This window comes from Lepisosteus platostomus, chromosome 5, assembly GCF_059453375.1.
Source record: "Lepisosteus platostomus isolate fLepPlt1 chromosome 5, fLepPlt1.hap1, whole genome shotgun sequence".
Classification (NCBI taxonomy): domain Eukaryota; kingdom Metazoa; phylum Chordata; class Actinopteri; order Semionotiformes; family Lepisosteidae; genus Lepisosteus; species Lepisosteus platostomus.
In genome coordinates, this window is record NC_142615.1 from 33,721,960 (window position 1) to 33,749,000 (window position 27,041).

Consider the following 27,041-nt stretch of genomic DNA (forward strand, 5'->3'; position numbering starts at 1 on the left):
GGTTTGTGAAAGGAAACACTAAAGAAAATACAAGTGATGAACATTTAAAATAACCACAGTACAGCTAGAAGAGGGAAAGATAAAAGACGATTTAGAATGACATTCACAATAGATTGAAGAAAAGCACAACCGCCCAAACGGGGACTTGAACCCTGGACCCTCAGATTAAAAGTCTGATGCTCTACCAACTGAGCTATCTGGGCTCTAGAAAAAACAAAGCCACTGCTGGGATCCTCGCAAATCACATGTCTCTTCTTGTGCCGAAGTGCAGTCATACCTGACCCATCTGGAATGACCACTGACAGACTTTATCCAGAAGCGACGGCACAACTCCCAGTAGAATGAGCGAGAAATACAGAACGACACGAGGAGTCAAGGGGCTCCCACAATTCATCTTTCCTCACATTACTGATTTTTTCACTAAGAATTTGACCTTTTCACAATCAGATTTTTTCGCATTTAATAAGATCTTTTAATCAACAACATTTAAGAAAGAAAACAAATGGAACATTTTTTGGAACAATAATAAAAAAAAACTTTCAATGTCTTGGTTGTATAAGTGTGCACACCCTTTATAAAGGGGGTAGCAACTGTGCTGAAATTTAACCAGTCACATTCCAGATCATGTACAAAGGTTATTTGCCTTTGCCAGACATCAATTGTATTGATTCTTATTAGTCCTATTTAATATCAGCTGATCACATATAACTAACCAATCTCGGAGAATGTACGTTCAAACTGCAGAGCTGAACCTGAAGAGAAATCCGACCGCTGATTGTCACCAAAGAATGTCGTTACAAATTATCTGCGGAGTTGTTTTACGTATCCGGCCACCTCTTTCCTTTCTACTTTGCAGTGAGCACAATTCTTTCAGTTTCTTCTCTTGTATTTTCCTTGCTATTTTACTGTCCCTTTCCCCCATGTGGAGATGGATCCACAACCGAAACCCTGTTTGCAGCCTGTGTTTCTGCAGCGTCAGTCTGTATGAGGAGAGGGTGTTAAACAGCTCCAGTGGCGCAGTCGGTCAGCGCGCGGTGCTTATACAGCAATGCACAGCAGAGTCATGCTGAGGTTGTGAGTTTGAGCCTCAACTGGAGCAGTGTGACCTGTGTATTTAGCTACTTGTTAAGGATTCGGCCAGTGAAACCGAAACCAAGTAATGAACCCACTTGCAGGAGCCGATAGAGACAAGTCGTGCTCCAAATACCGTAGACGAAGGAGAGAGCCGAGAGTCCAGGGGAAGCCAGAGATCCAAACTGAGAGAGAGCAACCGAAGCCGAGCCGTAATCCAAAAAACCTAGTAAGAGGGGAGAAACCAAAGTCGGAACCTGAATAGTACGAAGAGGTAGAAGGCGTAACGCAACTAAGTAGCTCGAAAGGCCAACCAATACTGAGCGAGGAGGTAGGGAAAGACTAGTGCTTAAATACAAGATGAGACGGAGGTGTTACCAGGTGATTATTTCTTCTCATAACCCTTGCAGAAAAAGAAAAATTAGGACCTCATCCTCCCAGTGAGTCTCTGCTGCTGCTACTCTAAAGTCTATGGCATAATCCTGTGCAGACCTGCGGCCCTGGCGGATAGATGAGAGGCGGTAGGAGTCTTGTCCAGCTGAGGAACGACAAAAAAAACCCTTAAATTTCTCTAAAAAGAGATCATAGTCCTGTACCTCAGGAGCCCTGCGATCTAGTAGGACAGTTGCTCAATCCAGAGCACGGCCAGTTAACAGAGAAACTAATGTACGAAGGCAATCTTGTCTTGAGGAGAAAAAAAAAGTTTCCGGATGGAGCCTGAAAACCAGCGCACACTGTGCTAAGAAACCCCGACATCTCGTAGGGTTGCCGTCAAACCTGTCAGGTGGTGTAAGTGGAAGAGGTCGAGGAGCGGGTGTAGAAGCTGGCGGGGGCGGAGCCAAAGCGGCAGCTCCAGCGTTACTTTCACTATTACTGGTAGGCGGCACTGCCGACAGGTGCGGTGAAATCTGTTGGACGGAAGCCTGTAACTGGAGTAAGGCTTGCCAGTATTGATCCAAAACCGAGCGAAATTCCTCTTGTTCTGCTGGGTCCATGTTAAGTGGCTCAGTATTCTGTTAAGGATTCGGCCAGTGAAACCAAAACCAAGTAATGAAGCCACTTGCAGGAGCCGATAGAGACAAGTCGTGATCCAAATACCGTAGACGAAGGAGAGAGCTGAGAGTCCAGGGGAAGCCAGTGATCCAAAGAGGGAGAGAGTAGCGAAAGCCAGACCGTAATCCAAAAAACGTAGTAAAAGGGGAGAAACCAAAGTCGGAACCTGAACAGTACGAAGAGGTAGAAGGCGTAGCGCAACTAAGTAGCTCAAAAGGAAAACCAATACTGAGCGAGGAGGTAGGGAAAGACTAGTGCTTAAGTATAAGATGAGACAAAGGTGTGGTGGTGAAAGCGTACACTGACAGGTAGACTAATGAACTAAGACTACGCCTTCTTCTGCCTCTTTCGTTGCCGGGAGGCAGGGATCGTAACATTACCCCCCTCTCTACGGGAGGCTCCCGAAGCCCTAGCGGGACGATTAGGTGAACAGTGATGGAAATCCCGGATCAGGTTTGAATCCAGTATACCCTTTTCTGGTACCCATGACCGCTTTACAGTGTAGGCAGGGAGTCCATCAATTACTCGAGGCGGTGGGGGTTTTTGTTGCGGTTTAGACAGAGTGGATCTGCGAAAGGGCTTAAGGAGGGAAACATGGAATGTAGGGTGAATCCTGAGGGTAGGAGGCAAGGCCAGCCGATAAGTTACAGGGGTAACCTGGCAGAGGACACGAAAAGGACCGATGAACCTGGGAGCAAGCTTGCCAGAAGGTTGCTTTAGAGGAAGTTTGCAGGTAGTTTGCAGACACATAGTCCACGTCGAAATCTGGGTATGGTTCCACGGTGCCGATCCGCCACGGTCTTCTGCCGAGCTGCAGTGTGAAGAAGGGCGGCTTTAGCCTTCATCCAGAAGTCCTGCAGGTTTGTGATATACTCCTGAACAGATGGAACTTCTGTGTCCGGCAGGGAGTCCAGGAAGAGAGGAGGCAGATAACCTAAGGCACACTTGAAGGGTGACATGCCAGTCGAAGGAGGATACAAAGAATGATGTTGATATTCTGCCCATGGAAGTAATGACACCCAGTTTTCTTGGGTAGATGAGATATATGCCCTTAAGTAGGTTAGCAGCTCTTGATTCATACGCTCAGTTTGACCGTTGGCCTGAGGGTGGTAAGCTGAAGTAAGCGAAACTGGGGCTCCCAGTGACTTACAGAAGGCCTTCCAAAATTGTGAAATAAACTGGGGGCCCCTATCTGAAACAATATTTTTAGGGATGCCATGAAGGCGGAAGATATGCAGTACGAACAGGTCTGCTAGTTCCTTAGCCGAAGGCAAGGAAGGTAGGGGAATAAAATGGGCAGATTTAGAGAACCGATCTACTACTGTCATGACTGTCGTGTATCCTTGGCTTGGTGGAAGGTCAGTAATAAAATCAACTGAGAGGTGGGTCCAAGGATGGTTGGGGATAGGTAAGGGTTGAAGAGGGCCTGCCGCCCTCATCCGAGAAGACTTAATTCGGGAACAGATAGAGCAGGCCTGGACATACTCCTTGACATCTTTAACCATGGTTGGCCACCAGAAGTCTCTAGAGATGAAATCCAAGGTACGTCAGAAGACAGAAGACAGAAGATCTGACTGGGGTTGAGACAAATAATTTGTCCGGAGGGCACTGAGGAGGTACAGTTTGTCCAGCCAAGGCGCGTCTAGCTACAACTTTTATGTCCCATCTGACAGCTGCCAGGAATTTACCAGAAGGGATGATGGGTTCAGGAAGCAGTTCAGCCTCAGGGGGGTCGTGGATCCGTGAGAGAGCATCAGCTTTGATGTTCTTAGAGCCTGGAGTGTAGGTGATAAGGAAATTAAATCTGGAGAAAAAGAGGGACCATCTGGCCTGGCGAGGACATAGACATTTGGCCGATTGTAAATACTCCAAGTTTTTGTGATCTGTGTATATCAAGAATGGATGATGAGCTCCCTCCAGCCAGTGCCTCCATTCCTCCAATGCTAACTTAATAGTCAGAAGCTCACGGTTACCAACATCATAGTTCATCTGTGCAGGGGATAACTTCTTAGAAAAGAAGGCGCAGGGGTGAAGAATTTGTTTTTCTCCATGACGTTGAGAGAGAACAGCGCCCACACCATGGCCAGAAGCGTCCACCTCAACAACAAAAGGCAAAGAAGGATCAGGGTATTTCAGGATGAGGGCAGTAGTGAACAGGTGTTTCATGTGCTGAAATGCCTCTTCTGCTTGAGGGGTCCATTTACCTTGTCTGGGTCCTTTGCGAGTTAAACAGGTTATGGGAGCAACCACCGAGCTGAAGTTTCAAATAAACCTCCTATAGAAGTTGGCAAAATCAAGAAACCGTTGTATGTGTTTAAGGTTCTTGGGTGTGGGCCAATCAGTAATTGCGGAGACTTTACTTGAGTCCATTTCCACCCCTTCTGGAGAGATGATGTAACCTAAAAAGTGAATCCTGGAAGCATTAAAAGTGCACTTCTCCAGTTTGACATAAAGTTTATTCTTTATGAGTCGGGAGAGAACTTCTCTGACATGGAGAACATGATCCTGGAAGGTATTAGAGAAAATTAGAATGTCATCAAGGTATACCAAGACAAACCTTTGTAGCAGATCACAAAAAATATCATTAATAAAGGTTTGAAATACTGCTGGGGCATTTACCAAACAAAAAGGCATGACCAAATATTCATAATGTCCATGGGTTGTCATGAATGCTGTCTTCCACTCGTCCCCTTCCCGAATACGGATTAAATTATAAGCCCCTCGTAGATCCAGTTTGATGAAGATCTTGGCCCCATGCACGGACTCAAGCGCTGCCGGAATTAGGGGCAAAGGGTACCGGTTCTTAATAGTGATCTCATTAAGGCCACTATAATCAATACAGGGACGGAGCCCACCATCCTTCTTTTCCACAAAAAAAACTGGCACAAGCAGGAGAAGTGGATGGGCGTATAATTCCAGCCTTCAGAGAATCTTGTATATATATTTTCAGGGCCTCGGATTCCATATTGGAGAGTGGAATATACGACCTTTAGGAGGAATAGTTCCTGGCAAAAGGTCGATGGCACAGTCATAATGTCGGTGGGGTGGGAGAGCCAAGGCCTCTTGCTCATTGAAGGCTTTCTGTAGATCAGAATATTGGGGGGGGGGGTATCGTAGGAACACCAGAGGGGGGCATTTCCATGAATGCAACTCTTACAACCTTGCAGACGACAGCAACTACCAATACTAGTGTAAATAGTCTAACAGTATATCCATAATAAGCACTAATATTAACATGAATACTAGCATTAACATTAAAACTACCAGTTGTACTCTCACTAATATTAACATGAATACACTAGTATTATTATTAGTAGCTGTCCGTGACGTCACACTGCTGTTTGTGACGAAGGCGAGACACCTAGCCGGGCACAGTGACTCGGCGCGTGTCGCCATTGTTACCATACTTGTGATTTGTAAACAAATGGAAAATGCATTTTAACTGTTACTTAAACAAATTTATCAACTTGGAATATAATTATCTAGCTCTAGGATTAAATTCCTAAATAATAATTTGAATAACCATTCTTTAATTTCGGATTGAACATTATTAACACTAAACGCACTATGGTACTGTAATTGATCGATACAGGCGGTATTGACAGTTTTCTAGATATTTAAAACAGGGTCAAGAAATGGAAACGAATCAGTACTCACCAGTCGATGAAGTTAATCGTTTATTCTACGGTTCTTCAGTTGAATTAATAGGTTGTCAATAGATAAGTGATCAATAACTCTCCGCAGTGCGCTCTGCGCGCCTCCCGCGGTCTCGCTCGCTGATCCCGGCGCTCTGGCTGGTGTCTCTGACGTCACAGTGCTCTTTCTGACATAAACAGATGCAGCCATTCAAAACAAGTGGGCGGTACCGAATTATTTTGCGGTGGGCTTTACGCAGTCCACCGCGAGTTACCGTAAATTATCCTATAATACCGCAAAAAATAATAGTATCCGGAATTTCCGCAAGGTGGAGCTAATGAAGCTCAACCTCTCATGTTTGAGCTGTCGCCATCAAAGTCTTTAATGAAGATATTACTAATAGTATTAATAATGAATGACCTTGGAGAAGCTGTAAACTCAAAGTATTGCCCTGGTCCACATTCTTTTTTTCATTGACCGTTTTTGTAAAAGTAACACCACAGCATTTTGCAATCACACATTTGTTTCCAATCATGCAAAGTACAGTATTTTTTGAGAATCGATTCACCATGCCTTTCACATGCTCATAAACGAGATTGATTTAGGAACATAACATATTACTGTATCAGTATGTATATGTATATTTAATGTCTTAACTGTGCCCCTTTAAGTATTGAATATTTATATGGAATTTTACCACTGAAGGGAAATCTTAGTACCTGAGCATAAAAAGAATAGGAGCATACTGTAACGCGTGTGAAGGCCATAAACGATATTAATTTTGGAACTTAAACATACAGTATATGGCTGGTCTCGGTACTTTAAAGAAAACATACACACCAGTATTCCATTTCTCCCTAAACATTTTAAGCATCGAAGTCTTTAACTAACGTGATACCGGAGTCAACAAGCATACTTTTAGAATTTGATTAAAAGGGAATATAATATGGAATCGCATATCTAAAGAAATTAAGAACGATATAATTATATTCATGTACCGCAACACAAGAATAGTACACGCTGTACATTGTCTGTTGATAATGTTTGTGTAGTGCTTTTTCAGCACTCTGGCTGTGACCTTGCTGGTGGTGCTGTGGGTTAGGTTCCTGACTTCCCTGTTGCAATGTCTGTGATCAAATCCCACTAAAGCCATGACTATTTCTTTTTAACAAACCTTTCTTTGAAAAAATGAAACGTTTCCCTTGGTCAGAGATTAAATAAAACCTCACTCGCACCAAACAAATTTATATTTCTAAATATAAATATTTCAAAATATCACAACATGATTGAATTTAAGTCATTTTAATAACAATGAATAGTCACCTAGTGGTAGTGGTAAAATTCCATATAAATATTCAATGCTAAAATGGGCACAGTAAAGACATTTACTGTAAATCTTTCTACGACCGACCAACGGACCACGAGTGCCCCTGTCGGTCAACCAATCACGTACCGCGGTGTTTTGCGTCAATTACCTCCGGCACTTTGAATGGCTGCATCTGTATAACATCTCCCAAAAAAAAACACACCGGGCTTTGAAGAGAGGCGATTCATAACAGCTGGAGAAGGTGTAATATTTGTGTGCGTCAGCAGTGAAACTGCATGTTAATTGAGGAGGGCTGAGCGGGGAATAACGGTTGCTCAGGGTCACAGGTCATAGTGAATTTAGGAGCTAACTGGATCGGAGTTACAGGTTAAATAATAAAGAGTTTGTTTGAGTGTCACATCTTCGTCCTGGGTTCTTAATTTTTACACTATACGTGTAGGAGAAACAAGACAGTGTGTGTGTGTGCCCAGGTAATTCTGGGAGACAGATCGAATCTGGGCTAAAAGAGAGGGGGCTTAGCCCTCTTACATTTGCTAGTTCAAAGTTGTACAACCCATTTGTATCTGCTAGGCCCTGGTGAATTGCTGCAAAATGCTGAAATAACCTCTCGGCTCCTTGGTTGTCATTTCGTCAAACGTGCGTTTGGTACAAGAGTGCATGAAGGCACCGGAAATACATTTGGAACAAATGACCGTTGGCTCAAGACCTCTGTGAAGTAAGGGAGCGTGCAAAAAGAGGTTGTTTCCACATGGTCTCAAACCGGGGACCTTTCGCATGTGAAGCAAACATGATAACCGCTACACTACGGAAACCTGTAGGAACTGCTGCTGGTGTCTCGCTTGCGTTTCGGGCTGAGAAAGGGAAGCATCACTTTGGCCAGGGGGCGCTGGAGAGAGGAACAAAGGGCGCGATGAAACAAAATGCCAAAACCCGGGATCAAACCAGGGACCTTTAGATCTTCAGTCTAACGCTCTCCCAAATGAGCTATTTCGGCGGTGCGCAAAGCCCACTGCCACCTGCTCCAGCCTTCCTGTGTTGCGGCATGAGCGCACCAAGAGGAGCGGGAGAGTGTTGCAGGAACGTCACTCAGAAGGAAAGCCACCCAGCTGCGCCCTCTGAGCTCTGTCCAGCGCATCTTCCTCGCATGGACTCCTGCCTGCGACGGGCAGGAAACAATTAGCAAGAACAGAACGACACCCCATGGGTGTCTCATGACCACACCTTAGGTTGTGACACGTGCAGGTGTGAGGGGTTGCCGGGCTACTTTGGAGCAGAGCTTGGGCGGAGGGGGGTCGGGAAAGCAGACAAAGAGGTGACACCTCAAGGTCTGCACGATCACAGCTCTCCGCCGCCCCAGGCTTCCGCTCGATAAGCTACATGACACACCCGCCCCTCCTCACACAGACCGTCGAAAAGCCCCCGAGTGGGAGGGCTCTCTCTTCCTCCCAGGAGCTCTTGGACACGACGCACAGACAGGGCGCGGCGAACTGCCGCCTGCAAACACGGCTCCAGGCAGGACTCCACTCCGCAGGAGCCGCAGAGCAGAGGAGATGAGGGCAGCTTAGCTCCTGTGCAGAGACCTGAGCTGTTGTTGCTGTGGATGCTGTCTTTTCTGCACTCGGGGTAGGAGTGAATGTTGAGTTGCCCTTAGAAATGAAGCAGAGCACTTCAACGGCACGGGTGTGTGTGTGTGCGCCCTGGTGATTCTGGGAGACAGATCGAACCTGGGCCCTCTTCCATTTGCTAGTTCAAAGTTGTACAACCCATTTGTATCTGCTAGGCGGCGCAATCGTCGTGCACAAAGAACGCTTTGAAAAGCGTCAAAGGCAAGTCATTCCGAGTTGGTCGTTTGTGTTTTCCGTTCAGACGCGATATGCTGAAATGATCTCTCGGCTCCTCGGTTGTCATTTCTGCTCCGTAAAGGGATCACAGCACGCGTCGGCTTCCAGCATGCTGGGTCGGGACACGATGCCGGGGGTTGGAGAGAGCGATGTCTTCCTCGTTAGTATGGTGGCAAGTATCCCCGCCTGTCACGCGGGAGACCGGGGTTCGATTCCCCGACGGGGAGTAGCTTTTCTTTCACCTCCTTAGAGAAATGACTGCCTTTCACTTCTCTGTTTTCTTTCACAGCGTCGTGCACCTTTTCATTGCTCTCGCTTTCAGAGCCTCCGCACGGCACACGACTCGACATCAGGAAGCACATTGAAGTGAAAGCAGGAAGCGCTGCGACATGCACTGTGCAGATCCCGCCACACTAAGAGGTGAGTGGGTCTGTTCGATGCACAAAGAACGCTTTGATAAGCATCAAAGGCAAGTCATTCCGAGTTGGTCGTTTGTGTTTTCCGTTCAGACGCGAAATGCTGAAATGATCTCTCGGCTCCTCGGTTGTCATTTCTGCTCCGTTAAGGAATCACAGCACGCGTCGGCTTCCAGCACGGTGGGTCGGGAAACGATGCCAGGGGTTGGAGAGAGCGATGTCTTCCTCGTTAGTATAGTGGCAAGTATCCCCACCTGTCACGCGGGAGACCGGGGTTTGATTCCCCGACGGGGAGTAGCTTTTCTTTCACCTCCTTAGAGAAATGACTGCCTTTCACTTCTCTGTTTTCTTTCACAGCGTCGTGCACCTTTTCATTGCTCTCGCTTTCAGAGCCTCCGCACGGCACACGACTCGACATCAGGAAGCACATTGAAGTGAAAGCAGGAAGCGCTGCGACATGCACTGTGCAGATCCCGCCACACTAAGAGGTGAGTGGGTCTGTTCGATGCACAAAGAACGCTTTGATAAGCGTCAAAGGCAAGTCATTCCGAGTTGGTCGTTTGTGTTTTCCATTCAGACGCGAAATGCTGAAATGATCTCTCGGCTCCTCGGTTGTCATTTCTGCTCCGTTAAGGAATCACAGCACGCGTCAGCTTCCAGCACGGTGGGTCGGGACACGATGCCGGGGGTCGGAGAGAGCGATGTCTTCCTCGTTAGTATAGGACCTGTCACCTGTCCCCACCTGTCACGCGGGAGACCGGGGTACATCAGGACGTGCATTGAAGTGAAAGCAGGATGCACTGCGACATGCACTGTGCAGATCCCGCCACACTAAGAGGTGAGTGGGTCTGTTCGATCACAGCGCTAGGCGAATCCCCAATCCCCTTTTGTGCCTGGCGACAAACGAAGTCTGTTTCTGCCCAGTTTCGAACCGGGGACCTTTCGCGTGTGAGGCGAACGGTATAACCACTACACTACGGAAACTGTGGTAAGACGTGCCCAGCGGCCCAGCACTGAGCTTCGCCAATGTGATTCAGCTGCTTCCAGTGCCTTTATTGGAGTGCGCTGATGGACCGTGCTCTCTCTCCAGAGACCAGCACGCCTGTCATGGACGGAGCAGGAAAGGCGGCGCCACATTTTACAGCCCTCTCCACGCAATCGACTGAATCGGGCTACTGAAGTGGAGAAAATCGCCTCTCCAGAAAGTGTATATATCATCTTGGAGAGTATAAATCCTATTGCCGAAGGTCAGCCCTGTCTACCAGTGTAGCCCTCCCACAGTGATGATCAGCTCGTCTCACACGCGAGAAGTTTCGGTTGGAAACAAGCGCCCCCTCTTCTCGCACGTTTTGCACGTTCGAGTGGTTTTAATGCAGCTCCTTCGTACATGGTGCTGATCTTTTGGAAAGCAGGAGGCAAAACCGACACGTTCTCATACCGGGAGTCGAACCCGTGCCGCCTGGGTGAAAACCAGGAATCCTAACCCCTACACCATATGGCAGCGAACAACCACGTTGTTCCCGGCATCATGCAAGCAAACTACATAAATATGAGAAAACACGCAAGAGAGTTGTCACTCAGAGTGTCGTAGGGTCGATGTATACTGGGGTTGAAATGCAACGTCAGGACTTTTCCGAATTATGTCACACAAAGATAATTTACTACTTGCACGAATGAAGGCAAAAAAAGCCAATTGATGTGAACGAACGGCGCTTTGCAGAGGAGTACTGCCTGACTGGATTGTTGATGAACGACAGAGGCCACTCCGACCTCTTCTCGGTTTTCTTCAATGACTTACTAAGGATCTTCTTCACATTCGCCCATGCAGGGGAAGCCAGTTACACCAAAGCAAACGCAGGGAAGTGCATTTCAAGCAGAGACCAGGAGGGACTTGTTTACACCGAGAGTGGTCGGAGAATGGAACAATGCGCCCAGCCCTGTTGCTGGAGCCGATTCTTGATGAGATCTTGGGCTCACTAAGAGGCCCCCGCTGGATGCTAATCTTTCTGTTGTTCTTGCAGGTCCTGCGCTGCTTTTAAGCCGACAGAGCTCGTCCTGGTCTGTCGGCACAGCCCAATTGCAAATGATCGGCTCCGCGTACAGAAGGAACGTGCGTTTGGTACAAGAGTGCACGAAGGCACCGGAAATACATTGGGAACAAATGACCGGTCGCTCAAGACCTCTGTGAAGTACAGGAGCGTGCAAAACGAGGCTGTTCCCGCCCGGTCTTGAACCGGGGACCTTTCGCGTGTTAGGCGAACGTGATAGCTGCTACACTACAGAAACCTGTAGGAAATGCTGCTGGTGTCTCACTTGCGTTTCGGGCTGAGAAAGGGACGCGTCACTTTAGGTAGGGGGAGCTGGAGAGAGGAACAAAGGGCGCGATGAAACAAAATGCCAAAACCCGGGATCAAACCAGGGACCTTTAGATCTTCAGTCTAACGCTCTCCCAAATGAGCTATTTCGGCGGTGCGCAGAGCCCACGGCCACCTGCTCCAGCCTTCCTGTGTTGCGGCATGAGCGCACCAAGAGGAGCGGGAGAGTGTTGCAGGAACGTCACTCAGAAGGAAAGCCACCCAGCTGCGCCCTCTGAGCTCTGTCCAGCGCATCTTCCTCGCATGGACTCCTGCCTGCGACGGGCAGGAAACAATTAGCTAGAACAGAACAACACCCCATGGGTGTCTCATGACCACACCTTAGGTTGTGACACATGCAGGTGTGAGGGGTTGCCGGGCTACTTTGGAGCAGAGCTTGGGCGGAGGGGGGGCGGGAAAGCAGACAAAGAGGTGACACCTCAAGGTCTGCACGATCACAGCTCTCCGCCGCCCCAGGCTTCCGCTCGATAAGCTACTGGACACACCCGCCCCTCCTCACACAGACCGTGGAAAAGCCCCCGAGTGGGAGGGCTCTCTCTTCCTCCCAGGAGCTCTTGGACACGACGCACAGACAGAGCGCGGGGAGCCGCCGCCTGCAAACACGGCTCCAGGCAGGATTCCACTCCGCAGGAGCCGCAGAGCAGAGGAGATGGGGGCAGCTTAGATCCAGTGCAGAGACCTGATCTGTTGTTGCTGTGTACGCTGTCCTTTCTGTTCTCGGGGTAGGACATCAGGAAGCACATTGAAGCGCTGCGACATGCACTGTACAGATCCCGCCACTACTGGGCCCGATTTCCCTGGATTGATACCGGGCGGAAACAGGCCCGTTTCGTTTGTTGCCACGCACACTGTTTGGGGATTCGCCTAGCGCTGTGATCGAACAGACCCACTCACCTCTTAGTGTGGCGGGATCTGCACAGTGGATGTCGCAGCGCATCCTGCTTTCACTTCAATGCATGTCCTGATGTACCCTGGTCTCCCGCGTGACAGGTGGGGATATTTGCCACTATACTAACGAGGAAGACATCGCTCTCTGCTTAGTGTGTAAAACACTTACTTGCAGCATTGTGGGTGATGTGGTTTAAATGCTATTGGTTTGTGAACAGAATACCCCTATCCAAGTACATTGTGCCACATTAAATAAACACACGAGAAAAAGAGATTCAGAACGCAAAGCTGTGTCAGTGTTCTGTGTAAAAAATCGGTTTGAACATCATGGGAGCTGTTTTTAATAAGCTGCTGAGTAAAGAATATTTTAATCTTCCTGCTGTCAGTAGTATTGTGAATATAGTTGACTCTTACCCGAATTAAAACAGAACGTAAAGGAAGGGTTTCAGAATTCAGACAAAGCTTTACTCCCGTGCTTACAGTCTGACTAATTGGAGACTGCGCTATTCTGTTGCCTATGGTCATATACGGGTTTTTCGCATGAAGCCATATTGAACAGTATTTCTCGCGTTGTGAACTTGTGCACACAGCGGTCCCACGGGTTCTAGTTAGTGCGTAATTACGCATCGATGAAAAACCGGAGGTTTAAAAAAAGATAATTAGCTCACTGATACTTTGATGTAGAGGCTGTGGAAATATCCACGTCGTGGTCTTTTAAATGCATTTGGTTTGAAGGCGTTCTGTGCTTCCGTTGCGAAGATATGGACAAAAGAATATTCGTGCTTGGTCAAACAAATGTCATATAAACGAAAAAGACCATCCTGAGACTCAGCCCGGACAACCACGGAACGGCCAGTGTGTCCGAGTGCCAGAACTTTCCTTTGTTCTAAGAGTCTAGAGCGGAGGTTGCCAGAGAGTAACCAGAGGATCCACCCGAGCAGGCCTCGTGAACAGGTCGGAACTGTGGACAGCTGAATCACTATTCAGAACTAGCTCTTCATCAGGAACGAACCGGTCCACTTCCTGACTTGCTGGGACTCACAGTCATCTTTTCTCCTGTGTGCAAACTTTGCTAGTTAAAGCCAACACTAACTAGCTGGTCAGTGAGCATCAGCAGCGCACCGTCACAAGCCGCACAGCACAGCCTGGCACCGAGCCAGAGAGCGCGGATTGGACAGCAACAGCCTGCAACTGTTTCTTTGTGCCCGCAGGAGATCTGAATCCCCAGAGATTGGATGAGTATTCAACTTCAATGCATTACAGCTCGAGAATTCAATTGTTATCCCAAACAGTTGATATCAATTTAATTCCTAAGAGTTATGTACTTGTTTTGAGTATCTAATGTAGAAGTTGTAACCAAGTTCAATTACGAAATGGTCTAAATGAATGATATACTGAACGTATGTCCTCTTGATATATGTAACTCTTGGTAACTGACTGAATATATACCCTTTGTATTCTGATAACCCTCTCGATAAGGTCTGTTAGGTTTATATGCATATTCCATATATTAAGAAATGTATCCTCGTGTATTAGTACCTGTGTGTGTGCATTGTTTGAGTTATATCGCATGGTTGGATTCTAAAGCCATTAAAAGAATCATTTTGTGATTTACTGCTACAATTAATAATTGTCCCAGTAAATGCCCAAACCCTACAGAACTGGTGCCTTCAGAGAGCACACTACATAGTGATGACATCTTTCTGTATGATCAGGACAGGAGCTGCAGGTCCACTGTGTTGTGGCTGCAGTACAATTTTAGCTTATTATTATAATACTTTTTAACAGCGACATATTCTTAAGATCACAAGGTGTTTACGATATTATTTCAGTATTAAGCTGTTACTACATTCGGAACTGTCCCATAGGATTCAGTGTTCCATTAGTTTGGCACTAAACTGCTTAGTCTATTGCAGGAATTGTACTTAGTCCTGTCCTGTAGTGTCATCTAGAGAGCAGCAGCTGTTTCCTTGGGCTCATTGCAATTGGGAACATTGTGATTATTGAGCAGGGGACTAAAGTCAGCAGACGAGCGCGTTGCAAATCGGTAGTAATCTGGCGTACAGAGCTGCATGCTAATCTCTGGATCATCTCCAGTTAATGCGATGCTGTTGTAGCGGCGAGGCTTATTAATAAGGCAGAATTAAGTGTTTCTGAGCTTCCCAAATGAGGCCCCATTTCTCTGTTCATCTCTGAGGTGCAGCCACAGAGAAACCATTCATGCAAGATCTTTTCTTTTGATAAGGACAGCTCCCAAAGGGGGATGCACTTAGCTAAGCCTGGCTATCATGATCAATGGTCATCCATTGGTGCCTATCTGTCTAGGGAGTGCCAGTTGGACATCTGGACTGCATTACTAAGTGTCAGGACTAAGTGACTCCTATCTCACCTTGATCAACCAATCAGGAACTGGTAGGGCCGAGTAACCCACGTGGGACTCTGATGCCCATGGAACTTTCAGCCAATCAATAAGCTGAAGTTCCTCCAGGTAAAAACAGGCAGCACAGAGAGCCTGAGAGATTCAGAAGGAGAGATTCAACAAGATTCAGTAAGATTCTGGAGAGGATTCTGTGGACTGTTCTAAAGGGAATTCAAAGGAGAATTCCAGGGCAGGACGGCCCAGGAGCAGAAGGCTCCCAAGGGCAGGACATTCTCGCAGCGCGCCTCCTGACCATCCTGAGACTCAGCCCGGACAACCACGGAACGGCCAGTGTGTCCGAGTGCCAGAACTTTCCTTTGTTCTAAGAGTCTAGAGCGGAGGTTGCCAGAGAGTAACCAGCAGCAGGCCTCGTGAACAGGTCGGAACTGTGGAAAGCTGAATCACTATTCAGAACTAGCTCTTCATCAGGAACGAACCGGTCCTCTTCCTGACTTGCTGGGACCCACAATCATCTTTTCTCCTGTGCACAAACTTTGCTAGTTAAAGCCAACAGTGAACATCAGCAGCGCACCGTCGCAAGCCGCACAGCACAGCCTGGCACCGAGCCAGAGAGCGCGGATTGGACAGCAACGGCCTGCAACTGTTATTTTGTGTCCGCAGGAGATCTGAATCCCCAAAGATTGGATGAGTATTCAACTTCAATGCATTACAGCTCGAGAATTCAATTGTTATCCCAACCAGTTGATATCAATTTAATTCCTAAGAGTTATGTACTTGTTTTGAGTATCTAATGTAGAAGTTGTAACCAAGTTCACTTTACGAAACGGTCTAAATGAATGATATACTGAACGTATGTCCTCTTGATATGTGTAACACTTTGTAACTGATTGAATATATACCTTTTGTATTCTGATAACCCTCTCGATAAGATCTGTTAGGTTTACATGCATATTCTATGTATTAATAAATGTATCCTCGTGTATTAGTACCTGTGTGTGCACGTTGTTTGAGTTATGTCGCATGGTTGGATTCTAAAGCCATCAAAAGAATCAACTTTGTGATTTACTGCTACAATTAATAATTGTCTCAGTAAATGCCCAAACCCTACAGAACTGGTGCCTTCAGAGAGCCACTATGATTACATATTTGGCGTCCCTGAACCGGTTTTCCCTACACTGTTCTTACCTTGCAATTGACCCAATCTGACTACTGACACCAACCCTGTTATTACAAAGAAACTTCTTGTGTACCTACCGTGATACATAAGTTTGGTGGAGAGGTTTGGCAGCCCATATTCAGTCAAAGATGTGTGTGCAGATCACTGTGATATATAGGCATCAACAAACTGACAAATACAATATTTAATGTTTAACTGATAAAGCCCAAATGAACCAAACCTGTATAAATTAGTGGTGGAAAGGAGTCTTTATATATAGCAAAAGGTCTCTGATCCTTTGGTAAGAACTATGGGTATATAACCCATTGTCCTCAATATTAGAAATGAATCCTTGAGCATTGCCGTTGTACCAACGATCCTCAAAAGTGCTGCCATTACCATTGTTCCATAAAATCCTAACATTACCTGTCTTGCATAAATTGTAGAACATGCCATCACATTTCAGTTGCTTCTCAGTAGCAGTTTGATCTATTATCACCCTACTCCCCACATCATAACCTTCGCTCTTCTAATTCTAGTCTCCTAACTGTCCCCCAAGCCTGTCTACACTGTATGGGTGACAGGGCCTTCTGCTGTTATGCCCCCAAGCTCTGGAACTCTCTCCCCAAGGATACCAGAGTCACCTTCCCTAAACTCCTTCAAATTCAGACTCAACACCTTCTTCTGTAGAAGAGCCTTTACTGAACTGGTTCTATTCTTTACCCCTCTGCTTCTTCTTTTCTCCTCAATCTATTGGAATTGTTTTATCCTGTGTATTCTAATTGTAATTTTGTCAAGTGCTTTGAGAAGCCACCTTCGGAACCATTATATAAAATAGTTTATTCTAAATCCTTGAAACTTTAATAGGGCACTGCAGTAGGGCTAAAAATTGACAGCCTTAGTGGGCCATCATGATTTGTGCAAATTATAGGTAGTCACAAAGGAAGACTAGGATTCACTTGAAATCCATGACACGGGACACTGAAACAGTGGAGAGGCTTTGTGTAGTAAGAGTTCAGTCTCAATCTTCACCATCTGTGCTGCTGGTAGAGGTAGTTGTGAACACCTGTCTTCCGGATCAAGTACTGGGATCTCCAGTCTCAATCCTAATACTTCTCATGACTGTCCACTACCACTGCTGTGAAACCAACACCCATAAGACAAGACCTCCGAGATTCTAACTGTACCATTATTCACACACCAGTATTGTTCCTCTGCTAAGGAAGGAAGGCCTACTTTACACTAAGCCCCTGTTGACAATTCCTTCCTTGTGTTTATTTTAGTCAGTTTGTGCAGCCCAGAATAGGACATCAGATCTCACTCTTACTGGGCACTACAGTAGCAACTCACTCCATAACCACTACACCTCTCGGAAACGGGAGGATTTCCAGTATATTGAACACCTCTGTCTCTCCCACAGTAAAAAAAAAAAGTCACAATGACCTGCCCAAGGAATAGTGCGGCCATCTTCCCCCACTACAACGCTTTATTACTCCAGCCATTTTCAGTCCTCATTGGCAGCAATACGGGAAGCATTCTTGAAAGGGGAACCCCCACAAATACTTCCATTGATTAATGGGTCTCACTTCCCTTGAATTCCTCCACCCCATTCAAACCTATAAACCACAAAGAAACAAGGGCAGGCAGAAGGGTCTTTCACAGCTTTATTGAGATGTTGCCATTACAAGGCGACTGGAGGCAGGAGAGTCACAAGGGCCAGGCTGGAGCCTTCATTCAGGCTCCTGGGGAGAAAGAAGAACAATCCAGCTGAACTGCAGGACACCCACCCCTACAGGAGCTCCTCCTGCCAGACCCTACCTGTCCCCGTTTCCACCAGGGAGTTACAAAAAAACGCGCTATGGTATCGCAGAATTCCGGCTAAGTAACTCAGAATTTTAACTTTATCTCTCACATTTGCGACTTCGAAATAGCCCATATTTCATTGTCTGTTCTTTTGTTATTGTAACGGATTCGGGTTCTAGGGCTTGTGCCCTCGCCGCTCCCACCCTACTTCGTGCCTCAAACCCCGTAATGGCTCAATCCCAGGTCTTGCTGGCTAGAACCCGAATCCGTTACAATAACAAAAGGACAGACAATGAAATATGGGCTATTTCGAAGTCGCAAATGTGAGAGATAAAGTCAAAATTCTGAGTTACTTAGCCGGAATTCTGCGATACCATAGCGCGTTTTTATGTAACTCCCTGGCGGAAACGGGCTTTCATACATTTCAAGTAGTCTGATCAGTGCAGGACAAGTTAATGTAGAATCATTACTATGTGTGTCTCTTGTTTGTATATAAATGAATGTCTTTGACAACTTAATGTTAGTTTTTAATTTAGTTTTACGATGTAGGTCATGCGTTAACATATGCACGAGCATACGAAATGTCTCACTCCTGATTCAGCTCATGCTCCATAGGAGAGAAGAGATTCCTCCTGCTTTTCGTACAATCATATCAGAACAGAAGCCCGTGTCGCCCAGCTCTGATTCAAGAGCGACTCGCATCTTCAGCCCTTTTTTTATTCGTGATCCTAATTTTCTTTAGTTATGATCAATATTGAACTTTTTCTAAATAAAACGACAATAATCAAACATGCAGGCAGACTTTTAAAAAGTATTAGGAGCTGACAGGGTGCCCCTTTGGAATAGTTGTCAGAAAATGTGAGAAAAGGAAAGGTACGTAAGCTCTCACACACAGCATTAGAGATTGGCATCTGATAAAAAAAACAACTACCTGTCTCCCCAGCATTTAAAGGTGCTGTTGTTTTGATTTTACATATTGTTAGCATTTTAATGAATTGTTAAAAGATTGATACACAAATCGCTAAATAAGAAAACGTAAAAACCCTAGCTGTAAGCAATTGGCCATTCATATTCCTGAATTTTAAATCCCTGTGTTTTTCTGTATCCGAATGCCTGGTGCAGCTAATTTGAAAGCAGAGTCTACCATTTACTGTATTGCAGAAGCGTATTGTTGCCACCAAGGAAAAAAAAATCCTGAGTTTACAGGAGTAAAGGAGGAAACAAATGCAAACACCGTTTAGAAAAAACACACACGTCTCAGGCCTTAACCATGACAAGAATGGAATTTGAACCTAGATGAGCAGAGCACAATGGATTAGCAATCCAAAAACTCCTGACTCCTGTTTAATTTTCTTTTCGCTTGCTTGATTTGTAGTACGCTCCTCAATCCTTACAACCGATAAACAAAACGGCTTCATGTGCCACAGCATTCTGCTGCAGGTACGGGTTGCACCGTGTATTAGGCGAACCCGAATTAAATATTTCAAATATGTGAAGAATTTCATGAAAAAGATCACAGCCAATGTCAGCAAATCGGAGCCTGTAGGCAGCTTCAACAGAACAAAACGATCTGAAGCCGCAATTCTTTCATAGAGTGTATTGTGACACTCTAACCACACTGTTGCTTTTAGTGCTACTTCTGCTGCCGTTGGTTAAAACTCTACTCAGCGGGCAAGTAAAGGTGTACAAGGAATAGACTACTTTGAGCCATCCAAATTCCATTATGTGAATTTAAGCTTTTTTTTAATTAATAATAGCATTAGTAATACAATGCGTGCTCAGAAATGTTACTTATTAGCTTATGAAGCAACAGTGTTTCAACAATTTGCGGTCTTCAAAAAGTAAACGCTGAAGTTTTTATACTTCCTTGTGAGCAGATCACCTTTGATTTAGAAAAGGAAAACTTACTCCCCTGTTGCTTTCATTGCAATATCTGAATCGAGACCCAAGTGCTAAGAAAGCTGAATAACGCAAAAGACATATTCCCGATTTTAATTTAGATACACATTTTCTAATGCAGCTTTCATTACAAGACAGTCTATTTCTCGAAAGCGTGTTATGTAAATAAGAGGAAAAACGAAAATATATGCGACCCACTATGCCTTCCTCCAAATCTTTTTCTAGATCTCTTCGTCATACCTTCTCTTCCTCCCTGGGCCACTTGCCCGCTTCTCTCACTAAACCAGCATTCCGTCTCTTTAAAGCTATCTGTTCCAAGACCAGGCTTTCTAACCACCTTCTATTCCTTTACAGATGTCGTCGACATAATATCATCCATAAAGGATTTCGCCTTAAATTTAATACCTTTTCTTTTGACTCTGATACCACCCAGAGTAACACTCAGAGACTTCTAAAACAATTTTCTAGGAAACTAATGCTCTCTACCATTTTCTCCCTCAAAAAACAGATTATCCTTTCCAACAACAACATCAAAGAGGCTAAGGAATTTCTACGGCTGACAGCTCCACATCATCTTCCCTTCATAACTAACCTCATTAGATCTCTCAACTCTAAACTCTACCAGTTTCTCACTACAGAGAAGGACAAAAAACTCAGTCATCTTCTACAGAAGAAAACCATCAACACCCCGAACACCCTCACCAACCCTAACCTTGTTGTCACCATACCTTCTGACCTTTCCCTTTCACAGGATGAGCGATCCCTCCTCAGCAAAGGGCTCAGTTTTGTACCAGTTCCCAGGAAACTGGACATCACCCAGACCAATGTCGACCTTAACCGCTTTTACCGCAGGATCCGTCTCAGAGCACATTTTGCCGACAATTTCTCTTCACAGGCAGCTGATAACAACCTGGTTATTGATGTCATTAACAACATTAATCCCAAACAGAGCTGTTGGACTCCCTCCTCTGGCCGTTTTCCACCAGTTGATTATTTCATCAACCAATGCACTAATCAAGCTCCCAAGGCACTCCCTATACCCAGTAAACATAGGTCTAACCTCACCCAAGGAGAAAATCAGGCTCTCCAGTCTCTCCGCAACAGGGATGATATTGTCATCAAACCAGCGGACAAAGGAGGTGCTGTTGTGGTGTGGCGTAAGGATCTATATATCTTTGAAGCCTCTAGACAACTAACTGAAACTTCTGCCTACCTCCCTCTCCAACAGGACCCTACCACTGACTACCAAAAGGAAGTGGTATCCACCATTTCCCTTTTTATCAGCAGTAACGAGCTCCCCCAGGAGGCGAACCGGCTCATCATGGAACATCCACAGGTATCTCAATTTTACCTCCTCCCCAAAATCCACAAACCGGACACCCCTGGACGCCCCATCGTATCAGCATGTAACTGTCCAACTACTTACATCTCAGCCTTTCTCGACAGCCTCATGAGACTGCTGGTTGAAGATCTTCCGTCATACATCAAAGACACCAACAACGCGCTCCAACTTTTTAATGATTTCCAATTTCAGGGTACCGAATGCTACATTTTTACCATGGACATCACATCTCTGTACACCGTCATTCCCCATAATGACGGCCTTACAGCCCTCAAGCACACGCTGGACAAACGCACAGTGCTTGATCCACCCACCCACACCCTGGTACGCCGTGCAGAATTGGTCCTCACACTGAACGCATTCTCTTTCAATAATCTTTTTTACCAACAGGTCAGTGGAGTTGCCATGGGCACCAGAATGGGACCCAGCTATGCCAACATTTTTGTCAGCTGGGTAGAAGAACGCTTCTTCGCTTCCTACACTGGCTATGTCCCTGACCTCTACAAGCGATATATTGATGACTGCGTCGGTGCCGCCACATGCTCCAACGATCAGCTTGAGTTCTTCCTGCACCATTTCACCAACTTCCACCCGTCCCTCAAATATACGGTTAACATATCTTCCACCACTCTTCCGTTTCTAGACATCCACTTGTCTATCAACTACCCCCGACTGTCCACTTCAGTTTATTACAAACCCACGGATTCACACAGCTACCTCCTGTACAGCTAATTTCACCCCAACCACACTAAAAACTCTCTTCCTTTTTCACAGTTCCTTAGGTTACGACGACTATGCAGCGACGACATCGACTTCGAGAACCAAGCCCTCGAAATGTACAATTTTCCATTTAGCATATTTACAAGTTTCAATTAAATATTTTCATTCGGTCTGCTAGTTCTACACCAGATTATTCACAGTTTATACAGCCAGGCAGGTAGCCTGCACAACACATAAACACGGCCCCTTGGCCACCGCATCAAGGGGTCCTGAATAATAATAACCCACCAGACGATGCCTATCTCCATGCTCCTGCACCGGCACAACGGCTCACAACCCATTTCTTTCACTTACAGACAGATTACATACAGATGATCAGTCTGAGGGAATACAGTCCAGGGCCAGTGTCTGCAAGAAAGCTTGTTTCAAAAGAATCAAAAACGGTTTCTGCTGCAGGGGTCAAGGCAATTTTGTCTTTAGACTGCACTACCCCCCTTAAACCAATACGTCACTGGACAAGCTCGTTCTGAGAAGGCATTCACCCTGGCTTTATCATGTAGTTGGTTTTATACTCCTTTTTTTCCTCGTTAGATCCAATACTTGGAGTAGCCCGGCCTTATGGATTCCCTAATTAGGTAAAACAATCACAATATCACATAACTCTATTGAGTTAGTTTACATAAATGCTATTTCATGCAGTAATTCCTTATAAAATGCTGCAGTCTGGGCCTAAAATAGGTCTGGGGTGTCCCCCACCCACATCAGTAGTTGAAACTGTACATCTGATCCGGCGCCGGAAAGATGGCGACGGTTTACAGAAAGCTCTCTCGTTGTGTGTCTGTTTTAATGTTTATTTATACGTTAATACTCTTGTTTTGTGTTGGACGCTCAATGTCTGTCATTACTTATGATAGACAAACGCTTTTAAACCTGAGGATAGACTCCTTAATGTCATCAAACAACTTTTTTCACGTACCGGACCCCACCTGCTGGATCGGACAAAGATGCGGCGAACAACAACAACAGGTTGCAGACGCCGGGGAAGACGAGGCAGCGTACTAGCGCGACTACGAAGGCGTCCGCACAGACCACCGCTGCCGTCTATTTTGTTAGCTAATGTTCAGTCACTGGACAATAAGATAGATGAGCTACATTGTCGGATCAACGCGGAAAGGGACCTGAGGGATTGCTGTGTTTATGCCTTCACTGAAACCTGGCTGAATGCATGCGTCCCGGACACCGCCATCCAGCCAAAGGGGTTCACCATTTACCGCATGGACAGAAACCACCAAGCAACCGGCAAACACAAAGGCGGAGGCATTTGCTTCCTGGTCAACAGCAAGTGGTGCACCGACGTGAAGGTAATCTCTAAATCCTGCTCGCCGAATCTAGAACACCTGACCATAAAATGTCGACCCTTTTATTTGCCGAGGGAGTTTATCACAATCGTTTACATTCAACCTCAAGCCTGCGTGGAAGCAGCACATAGCGAACTCCACGACATTATCAACAAGCACGAAAACTCCCACCCAGAAGCCGTCTCAATTGTAGTTGGGGACTTCAACCACTGCAATCTGAGGAAAGTTCTGCAAAAATACATTCAGCATGTCACTGTACCGACAAGAGGAGGCAATATTTAGACCACTGCTACACAACAATAAAAGGGGCATACAAAGCGCTTCCCAAACCGAGTTTCGGTAAGTCGGACCACATCGCTCTCCTGTTGCTTCCTGAGTACAAACAGAAGCTGAAGACCTCACCCATTGTGAACAGGTCAGTGCGTTGTTGGTCTGAGGAGGCGGAAAGCAAGTTAATAGGCTGCTTTGATAGTACAGACTGGGACGCATTCAGAGCTCCCGACACAGATTTAAATGAGTACACGGACGCGGTCACCAGCTATATTAAATACTGCACCGACGTTTGTGTACCAGAAATGAAAATTAGGTCATTTCCCAATCAGAAACCGTGGTTCAACCACGACATTCGCAATAAAATAAAAGATAGATCCACCGCGTTCAAATCGGGGGACAAAGAGCTGTACAAGAAATCACGGTATGCATTAGAAGAGGCCATAAAACGCGCCAAACGGAGCTACAGAGTGCGGCTTGAAATGCAGTGCGCTGACACCCGGAGGCTGTGGCAGGGATTACAGTCAATCACAGGTTACAAGGGCTGCAGCCAGGAGATTGACACGAACAACGCATCCCTGCCTGACGAGCTGAACCACTTCTATGCCCGCTTTGATGCTCTGAACACGGGCACTGCTGAGAAGACCCCAAGCGTGCAGGGCAAGTTTGTTCTGAAACTCTCAGAGCAGGACGTGCAGAAGACTCTGAGCAGGGTGAAAATCCGTAAGGCTGCAGGGCCTGATGGGATACCACCTCGCGTCCTGAGGACATGTGCAGCCCAGCTGACCACAGTGTTTACAGACATCTTTAACTCCTCCCTGTCACAGTCCATGGTCCCCACCTGCTTTAAAAAAAACACTATTGTTCCAACCCCCAAAAAGACAAAAGTGACATGCCTGAATGATTACCGCCCAGTAGCATTAACATCTGTGGTGATGAAATGCCTGGAGAAGCTGGTGTTGTCACACATCAACTCCTCCATCACAGTCCCTGGACCCCCTGCAGTTCACCTACCAGAACAACAGATCAGTGGATGATGCTGTCTCCCTGGCTCTGCATACAGCCTTGGAACACCTGGACACTAAGAACTCGTATGTGAGAATGCTGTTTGTGGACTACAGTTCAGCATTCAATTCCATCATACCCAGTCAACTGGTGACAAAGCTCAGGGGATTAGGTCTGTGCAACTCTGTCTGCAACTGGCTGCTGGACTTTCTTATCGAGAGACCACAGGTGGTGCGGATAGGCAATAAAACATCAACACCACTCACCCTGAGCACTGGAACCCCACAAGGCTGCTGTCTGAGTCCAAGGTTGTACTCCCTATTTACTCACGACTGCACAGCAAGACACAGCAATAACCGCATCATCAAGTTTGCCGATGACACCACTATAATAGGACTGATCAGTGATGATGACGAGTCTACTTACAGGGATGAAGTTGTACAGCTGCTTAGGTGGTGTCATAGCAATAAACTGGACTTGAACATAAAGAAAACGAAAGAGCTAATAGTGGACTTTCGGAGACACAGGCCACACACTCACAGCCCACTCAGTATTGATGGAACGGAAGTGGAAACAGTCACCAGCTTTAGGTTTTTGGGAATTCACATCTCTAAAGATCTAACCTGGACTGTGAACACTGACTCTATCATGAAGAAGGCTCAGCAGCGCCTTTATTTCTTGAGGTGCCTCAAGCGATGGGGGATGCCAATACATGTGTTGGTGAACTTCTACCGCTGCACTATCGAGAGCGTCCTCACCAACGGGATCACCGTGTGGTATGGCAACACCTCTTCGCGAGAAAGAAAGGCACTGCAGAGAAAGGTCAATATGGCCCAGAAGATCATCGGCTGCGGTCTCACCGAGATTAAACAGCTCTATGAGGACCGCTGCCGTGGTAGAATTCTGGCCATCACAGAGGACAGTCACCACCCAGGGCATGAGCTCTTCACCCCACTGCCCTCAGGCAAGAGATATAAGAGCATACGGACACTTACCACTAGATTCTTCAATAGCTTCTATCCACAAGCAGTGAGACTGGCGAACACATTTAGCCATCCCCTTCGGACCACACCTACACCATCACCATCTACCTCTTTATGATTTCTTATCTATTGCACATCTCCAGTCATTGTTTACACGTCTGTATTGTTTACATTCAAACTGTCTAGATGTTTACTTGCATATTGTCTATTGTTTGTTTGTACATTGTCTTGATGCACTGTTTGCACTTTGTTTTGTTTTTTTTACACTTGTTTTACAATCGAGAGACTTTCTGTAAGTAAGAATTCCATTGTACCAGCACCGGTTACATATGGCAATAAAGTTCAAGTTCAAGTTCTTTTCCCAAGCAGACTGACAGCTTATATTTGCTTTAAACACAACCCTTGCACCCCTTCTCCTGTAGCCTCCTGTTACCCGTTAGAAAACTTTATATCACATCTTTATGCTGTTTTAGTCTAAAAACAGGACAGATGTGCTCCTGTGTCCCCCAGTTACTGCACACTGTAAGATTATTTCACTTTTATTTAAATCCTGAGATAAATTTAGGAAGGCTATAGAGGGGTTTACTAGATTAAAACTGTTAGTTCATGCACGGCTCTCGTTTCAGCTTCTGACATGTTCTTTAATTGTGAAATCAAGCCTCTTTCTTACAATTTCTCCAAAAAACACCTTTTTTTTAGTAACTGCACACCAGCTTATTAGTAGTTTTGTCTTTGGGGTTTTATATCTCGGTATAACATTAAAGTCGCACAATAATTTCGACAAACTGGCGGCTCCCTTTTCTCCTCCTTGGGAGTCTTTTTACCTCCCATTTGCAGCGCTCGCACTTCTGCATGCATGCTTCGCGAGTCATTAAATCAAATCTGTCTCCGCTGTCCGTAATATCAGGAAAGCATAGTTGTACATTCTTGGCAACATCAGGTTTTAACCCACTCAAGTAAATTTGTTTTATTACTGTGGAAGTATCTTCATTCACTTCCTTCTCATCGGCTAACCCCGAGTATACTATCCATAAAGCTATAAACCTTTCTGTAAAATCTGAAACATCCTCACTTCCTTCTGCTGACATGCTGTTACTTTTCTCTAATCAGTTTTCGGTGGGTAATGCTCTTTCAAAAATCTCCACACTAATTCCCACCCTTCTCCTAGATTCTCTCTTCTATTTCTTCTTTTGCTGTTTCTTTTTCTGCATATATAACTTCGTTTCGTTCAGCCATTGCTTTTAGCTTTTCCATCAGAGATTTTTGCGTCTCATCTATGATATTCTGTTGAATTCTCAAATATTCCTCTAAATATTGTTTATTTTTATCCAAATGTTCATACACTTTTCTACATTCCTGTTCAGCCTAAATTCCGTCTGACATATTTCTTTTAAGTTTCACTTTGGATTAATCAAACTTTTTTTTTTCTTCACACCAAACCATTTTCACGTCTCCCACGCGCCCCGCAGAGCCCCCCAGTCGAGACAAACTGACGAACTATCAAAATTCGGGAACACG

General features: G+C 45.7%; 1 non-coding gene and 1 pseudogene across 2 annotated transcripts in view; one reads left to right on the top strand and one right to left on the bottom strand.

Moving 5' to 3' along the window:
* Window positions 1–27,041, top strand: part of LOC148665690 (scavenger receptor cysteine-rich type 1 protein M130-like) — a 267,138-nt pseudogene that overhangs the window by 68,367 nt on the left and 171,730 nt on the right. The window lies entirely within an intron of this gene.
* On the bottom strand, window positions 131–203 carry trnak-uuu (transfer RNA lysine (anticodon UUU)). The gene has a single exon. It is a non-coding gene; the product is annotated as a tRNA-Lys (tRNA).